Source organism: Pleurodeles waltl, chromosome 8 (assembly GCF_031143425.1).
Source record: "Pleurodeles waltl isolate 20211129_DDA chromosome 8, aPleWal1.hap1.20221129, whole genome shotgun sequence".
Taxonomy (NCBI): domain Eukaryota; kingdom Metazoa; phylum Chordata; class Amphibia; order Caudata; family Salamandridae; genus Pleurodeles; species Pleurodeles waltl.
In genome coordinates this window covers 655,387,096-655,395,226 of record NC_090447.1, presented here as the reverse complement: position 1 = coordinate 655,395,226, position 8,131 = coordinate 655,387,096, and positions in this window count along the sequence as shown.

Sequence of the window (8,131 nt, the reverse complement as noted above, 5' to 3'; positions counted from 1 at the left end):
TTTCAGTGCCTGTTTCTTAAAATCAGTGGGCTGTCCAGTGGTTGTGGCCACAGGTTGTGGTGCTATAGTCAGCTGAGCAGTAGATGGGCCAGGAACATCAACAGATTCATCACTATGGGGCACATTTACATCCTTCTGGTGCCTGCCTTGTCTTCCCCTTGTTGGCCCTGAGGCGTAGACTTCCATGTCCCACCTTCTTTCCTATAACATACTGATGTCCCATGCGCTGGTAGGCCAGGACAATGTGCCTGATGTGGGGTATCTCTCCAAACTTTTAAAGTAGGCCTTTTGCTGGTCAGGTGTCATGTCTTTTGGAGAGTAAGGGAATGTGTATCAGAGAAAGCTGAACTAGGACATGTTTTCATCAATATTAGGCTTAAGTATTTAAAAACATCACATGTGGCATCTCTAGCCAAAGAATATTTTTTTGATTGAAAAATGACAATCCATCATATGAAACATATACATCTCCTAATGTAACAAAGCAAAAGTACTCAGGTGTTGCCATTGTACGTATATAAAATCGCAGTGTTTGCCCAAATCAATGTAGAACCATGTCAATACTGAGACTGATTAGCAACTATGCTGTTGTGTACACATGGCAGGTACTCACTGGGGTTTATTATGCAGCATACAACAGGGTATATTCTGTAGCCAATAACCTATGTGAAATGTCTAGCAAGTACATGTATTGTGCCTTAGCATTGCATAATTAATATGAAAATACACACGGCCACACGCATTGCTACATAGACTGACTCTGTGCCAGGTAACTGAAACATGAATGGAGGGTGCCTAGTTACCTCTCATTAAACATACATGTTGGACACTTCTCCTATATTGACTAATGGCAAAACGAGGAAGTCCATTGCATGTCTCATTTAATGAAATTCAAGCAATACCATGTGGACCTTTACATATCCTACTGTCTGTCCATACATATCAACAAGAAATGTCACCTTGAATGGTCGGATTTTACCTTCCAAACCAGTAACTTACTGCACCCTTCCCCGTAGTCATAATGCGCGTACTGACTGGCTTCCCATTTCTTTCTTTCTCGAACTTCCAATAAATACTCTAGTTTCGAATGGGCTTCCTCATGCTGTCGTTCAAATGACCTTAGTTGATCCCCATTCCCCGTTCCCTGTGCAGCTTGTATAGAGTCTTGCAGCATCGCTATACTGGTCTCGACACTATGTATTTTCTCTCTCTCCTCCCTGCGCTTAAATATGGCCAAATTGATAAGCCTCCCCCTTATATAGGCTTTATATGCATCCCAGACTATTTGCAAGCTAGCAGATCCCTGATTCACTTCAAAAAAGTCTATTGTGTCCTTTTTTAGTGTCTCAATAATCAGGTCATCCAGTAATAATAGACGACTTATTGTGCCTCGGAACCTGGGAACTTGCGCCGTGAAGGAAAGATACAGCTTAACAGCCGCATGGTCTGATAAATGTAGCGGGGCATGTGCTATTGAATCCACATTTCCCATCAAACTATTCTGTACTAAAAAAAAATCTATTCTGTATTTATGCCCATATTTCTTGTTGTGGAAGGTAAATCTAGGTCCTACACCCCCCTTAGCCTGCCACACATCAACCAGCCCCAGGTCAGTCATAGCCTGCTTAACCAGTAACCTACATCAAGGGGAATTAGCCGTTCCCCGGGGAGTGGACTTGTCTAAGGCCAAGTTCAGTAATATGTTAAAATCCCCATCTAATATGATCGGGTATTTGGTTTTCAGAAGGAGGTTATATAGTTCTATAAATGAAGTGGCATCATCTATATTGGGTCCATAATAACCTGCGATCGTGAGCCATACTCCAAAAAAACCAACCTCTGCCACCACCCATCTACCCTTTAAATCAACATGTACCTCGCCTATGCCTAATCCCTTCGCTATTCTTTCTTTAAAAAGAATAGCAATGCCCTTGACTGGGAACGACTGCTTAGTCACTATCCCCCTCGATATCCACCTTGTATTCTTGAACACATTTTCCCATTCATCTTGTGAAAGATGCGTCTCCTGTAATATAATCACCTCCTCCTCCGTCTGTCTAAGAAATTCCAAGATCTTCCTTCTTCTACCCTTAACCCTAAGCCCGTTGATATTCCATGAGATTATTTTTAGTGATAAGCCCAACTGCTTACCCATCCTATTATATGAAAAAAAGATACCTGGATCCCCCCTTTCTTACTATGTAGAGAACCCATTTTGAGGGCTTTTATTTTATTTTTAACCTTTTTTCCCCTTATGCTCCCACACCCAAACCCACCAAATCTCCAAACCCCTCCAAAACCCTCTATCCCCCTTATACCCCTAACTCCTCCACCCATGGGAACCCTCCCTACTTTTAATAGGACAGCCATTGCTTGTCCCTTTGAGCCCTCCACACACCGCACACTGGGAATTCTTCAGTCACGTCAATACCATTACATTATTGCGACGACTTTATCTGTTCTAAAAAGGCCTTAACCTCCTCAGGGTCTCTTATGTTGTGCATTTTATTCTGCCACATGATCCGCAGGGCCGCCGGAAACCTTAACTGTACCGTTGCTCCCAAAGAGCGGAGTTCTTGCATTAATTTGCCCAGCTCCCACTGTCTATCCAAGGTCACTCTGGAGACATCTGATCGAATTCTAAAAGACCAATGATCCTTATTGAAATTTCCCACCTTCAGAGCCTCATTCAGAATTTTCTCTTTTATAGAGTAGGTGGCGAAGTTCACTGAAATTCTTCTAGGGGATTTCCTTCCTGGATTTTTTTTTAATGGATCACGATGTATTCTTTGGATATCATCCTCCAGTTTCAGATGCGCTAGGCCTGGCATTGCCTCTTTTATCAACGATATCAGATAACCCTTGAGGTCTGCTCCTTCCGCCCCCTCCGGTACTCCAAGAACTCTAATGTTGTTTCTTCTCATATTGTTTTCCAGAAACTCCAGTTTATCCTGCATGGCCCTCTCCCCCCGCTTAAGATACGCAATGTCTTGAGATTTGGCTAGCACCTGATTTTTCTGCTGCTCCATAGCCTCTTCCACCATGCCAACCCGATCCGTTAGCTGATTGATCTTGGTCTCTAAAGTCACACACGCTTCTTGTATCTTAGCCTGATTATTTTCAGAGATCTCAAACCTCTCTCGAATCTCCTTCTTGAGGGAGAGCAAGAGCTCGTATACTCCCCGATTCCTAGGCTCCAGTAGGGCTAAAGCGTTAGGCTCCGGAAAATCTTCTTTGCCCCTTAAAGAGCTGCCCCCTACTGCAGTTAACTGAATCATCTGCGCCTCCCACTGCTGCGGGGAGCCCTGCTCTAATACGACTGGACCCTCTGGGGCCAAGTGCGATTCCATAGATTCCATAGATGCCGGAGAAGTCTCACTTATTTCCTCCATGCCTGACTGGAAGTATTTAGTTATTGACCCTGGGGTATCCCTTTTTCCTCCTGGACCCCCTTTCGTGTTAATCTCCTCCTCGCCCCAACCCTCCTTTACTCTGAATTGTCCTCTCCTTTTTGTCGAACATATGTTGTCAGTAGTTGTATTGCACTCCGATCCTCGAGATCCCGCTTTTCCTTTCCGTATTACTCCCGCCTTACCAATGCCCCCCTGGGGACCTTTTACAAAGTGCTTAACCGGTGACATCAATGCTGAAGTATTTTTCTCTCCCCCTTGGCTCTTTATTTCTGTAGGGTCTACTCCCAAGAGTGATCCTGGGCCTCGAAGACTGCACCTAGCAGTGTAACGTCTCCCCTGGCGCACACCCCTTATCGCCTCACTCCATACTCCTGAGGTTGAACAAAACCTCCTGCGCCTCTCTCCATATAAACTACTATTTGCGCTGTTTCCTGCCGCATCCGCGGCCTGAGTTGAGGTGTGTGCCAGGTCTGATTATGGTGAGAAGTCCTCTCCCACTGTTATCTAGTAAACAGGGAAGGAGGCTAAGAGGGAGATGAAGAAAGAAAAATAAATTTTTCCAAAACTCTGCCTCCCTCTGCCTCCCTCCAGCCCCCAGCTCACCTTAAATCCTCCATTTAACCTTGGGGGGAGATACTCCCAGTCTATGACTCCTAAAAAGGAGTCTTACCTTCTGGGTGTTTCAGTACTTCCAATAATGGCCCTTCTGTCAAACTCCGGTATTCTCAAGCCGGTTCAAGCCCCTCGAATAATCTCTCCAGAGATACCGGGGGCTGGGCTCCTTAGAGGCACAGATCTCCGAGAGAGGAGGTAAATAAAGTCAAAATTTCGGCGTTCAATAGTAACTCTCCTCTGCTCAGCGAAAACGCCGACTCTGGCGCTGCCGCGCGCGTCCAGCGGCTCTCTCCTCCTCCTCGCGCTGCGTCGCGTTGCCTTGGTAACCCCCGGTGCGGTGTGGAGGACTCGCGGCTCAGCTTCCTAGCTGGCCGCCATGTTCCCCCTCCTCCAAGTAAAATCCGACCATTCAAAGAAACATATTGCGTCAGTTAGGTCTAACACTACTGGTCAGATTTGTGTAGAAGGTACAGAAATAGAAGCTGCTTTTGTTTCCTTCTTCCAAGATTTGTATTCAGATGAGCTGCGGAACTCTAAGGAGCAGGTTAGAGATTTCGTGGCTATGGTCAGTTTGCCTCGCCTTGAGAGCTCAGCGTTGCATATTTTAGAAGGAGAGGTAACTGGGTCAGAATTAATGGACACCTTTAAGGGATTGAAGAGAAGTAAAGCCTCGGGCCCAGATGATCTCCCGAACGAGTTATATTTGGCACTGAGGGAAGAATTAATTCCGGTCCTATTAAAATTATTTAATCATATGCTCTTAGAGGGGGGCCAAGCACCAAGCTCCTGGAGGGAAGCAGTAATTTGTCTGATCTTGAAGCCCCGTAAGGACCCAACACAGTGTTCTTCTTATCGGCCTATCTCATTACTCAATTCTGACTATAAAATTTATACAAGTCTGCTATCTAAAAGGTTGGGGAAGGTTCTACTGGGACTGGTCCACCCAGATCAGAAAGGGTTTATTAAGGATAGACAGCTACAGGAGTTAGTGCACGATTTATTGGCGGCAATGGACCTGGCTTTGGCAGAGAAGCTCCCTCTTGCAATAATAACATTTGATGCTGCCAAGGCGTTTGATCAAGTAAACTGGCTATTTTTGCAGGTGGTTATGGAAAGGTTTGGACTAGGGACTATCTTTATTAGAGCAGTTAATGAACTATATAGGTCACCAACAGCGAGAATTCTGATCAATGATGTGCTTTCACAAGAAGTAGCTATTTTCAGAGGGACGCAGCAGGGCTGTCCTCTGTCTCCTTTATTATTTAATCTATATATTGAGCCACTTGCGACACTGCTTAGAAATAATGGGGAAATCCTCTCCTTTCAGAGTAGGAGTTGGGAAAAGAAGGTCGCACTATATGCGGATGATCTTATGATCTACACCAGGGATCTCTCTTTGTCACTCCCTCCAATAAAATTGGCGATAGAAGGTTTCGGCAGAATGTCGGGATATAAAGTCAACGCTGAGAAAACAGAGGTTATGTGTTGGAATATGGCATATGAATCTCCGCTAATTAAACAGGAAATTAAGTATTTAGGAGTCCTGATTACAAAAGAACTGGGGGACTTGGCAAGGATAAACTTTGAGAAAACACATTTAGAGGCCAAGAAACTCCTAAGATCATGGGCAGCTCTCCCGCTGTCCTTAATAGGTAGATCCAATATTTTGAAAATGATCATTTTGCCAAAATTCACTTTTTTATTTAATACTATCCCGTTGGAATTTAAGAGCAAGTGGTTTACAAAACTACAGGGAGATATGACTTCGTTTGTTTGGGCACAAAAGGGAACTAGAATCTCTTGGAAAAAGTTATGCAAGAGAAAGGAACGGGGGGGGTTAGCAACACCTGATTTCTACAAGTACTATTTGGCTTTTCAATTTAAAAATATTAGAATTCTCTTAAATAAAAAATCAGAGTACACTCCAATGTGGGCAGCATTGACTGCATATGTGGGGGAAGGAGCGGAGTTCTTTCTATACAAATTTGTCAGCCCAAAATTCTTCAAAAAAGTTAGACTTAAGATTTTGCGGCAGGCATGTAAAATTTGGCTACAGATCCGCAATTTACTGCGGATAGCTTATTACTCCGGCTCAGCTCCAATATGGGATTCACCAGGAACTCCGGCATGTCTGTGTGAGAAACTATCAAACCCACTAAAAGTTAGCGGGATAACACAATGGGGACAGATTATAGAGGGCGTGGATTTGGTACCATGGGCCACATTTTTGGAGAGGGTGGGAGGAGACATCTCTAAATTTAAATACTACCAGTTGGTCAGTTGGATTAAATCCTTACAAGAAGGAGAAATTGGTAGATCCAGCTGGGAGGAGAAACTATCTCAAAGAATTATACCGAAGGAAATGGCGGTTTGGTATAAAGCATTGATGGAGGCAGTGGAGGAGGACCCTCCTCTCCCATGCCAGAAATGGGGAGAGGTGTTCCCAAATATAGACATAATTGTGACGTGGCAAAAATCATGTTCTATTCTCTGGAATACGGTGAAAACTGCGGCAATGAGGAAGAATCATTTGTTTACATTGCACAGAGTATATTGGAGTCCAGCGAGACTATCTCGGATAAGTGGAACCCAGAGGAAATGCCCACGATGTGAAGGCATTGAGGTGGACGATTTGCACATGTTTTGGGACTGCCCAGGACTAGTTAAATATTGGATAGATGTGCAGAGGGTTTTAAATAGGATATTTGGGGAAGAAATAATATTGAATCTTGCTTTAGTGATATTTGGTGTTTATGAGATGAGAGACCAATCTCAGCAACGTTTATTGTTTCTCTTGATGCTTATTGCTCGGCGACAAATTTGTTATAAATGGATATGTCCACAACCTCCTACAGTACAGGAGTGGCAGAACTCAATAGATAGATTGTATAAACTGGATAGAGCCGGGCCGATCAGTAAAAGAGATGTTTTGTGGGTGGGATGGGAAAATGAATGGTAAAATATTATTTAAGTGGTTAAAGAGGTCCAATGATTATACCTGACCCCCCTCTAAACGGGATCTTGGGCAAAGGAGGGAACGACTTGCCAAGGAGACAAGGAGATCCAAAGAAAAGTGCGTCAGGTGGAATGGCCCGTTGATACTAAGGGGCTGGATACCTGTAGCAAACAAGGATCCTCTCGCTATTGGCACGGGCTGGTGAGATGAGGACAAAAAAAAAAGAAATGTCACCTTGATGCACGTCACCTTAAATCATATCCATGTGATGAGTGTGGCATGCATGCTGTAGATCACATATGTACATGTATCTTGTGCTATATCTTGCAGGTATTCGCCAAAATTGAATCAAGGGTGACACTTTTTTGGGAGCCAGTATGGGTAACACCACCAGTAGGTGGACTATGTAATGGGCTGTATGCGGACAACAGTGCAGACATGCATGTGGTCCTTTAAACATTGGCCTTTTTCTTAACAAAACACCACAAAGGTATGAGCACGTGTCAAATATGGGACACTGGGTATATGACAATATAAGTCAGGCCTTTAACTGACTTATGTGAGGACTATTGACATGTGCCCCATATAGCCATACCTATTCTGTCTGCACTGAGGTAGGAATTCTCACATCCTGCCTGGACTTGCCAGACAAAATGTCCATATATTGCCATGTGGACAACTACACTAGCAATGTGAATCTGACAGGCAGATTGAAGTTGAACAGTGCAATGCTATGTTCACATAGAGTTCCTCTTCTACATACTTAAAACCACCATGTCATTTTGCTAATTGCTCCTCTGTCACCCCATCTCACATGTCAATGATATGCAGGACTCTGAGGAATGCTCAGGTATCCATGATGCTGGTTGACAGTTGCTGCACATCAAGATACATGTGGGATAAGTGGTAAAGCCAAGTAGGATGATTGCTAGGGACAAGGTTCTTACACACTCACAGCGACAGGCAGGCATATGCCATTTGGCCGCTGGTATTGGTACATATATATAGCATAGATCCTAGGAAAAAATGATGTTTCGTGAGGTATAGCCTGCTCGCATGGTCCAATATGTTTATTGATTCCCAAGTTTCGTTAGACACCTAGATACTGGTAGGTTTGGATCCCAAAACATGTTCCTGTTTGAATGGC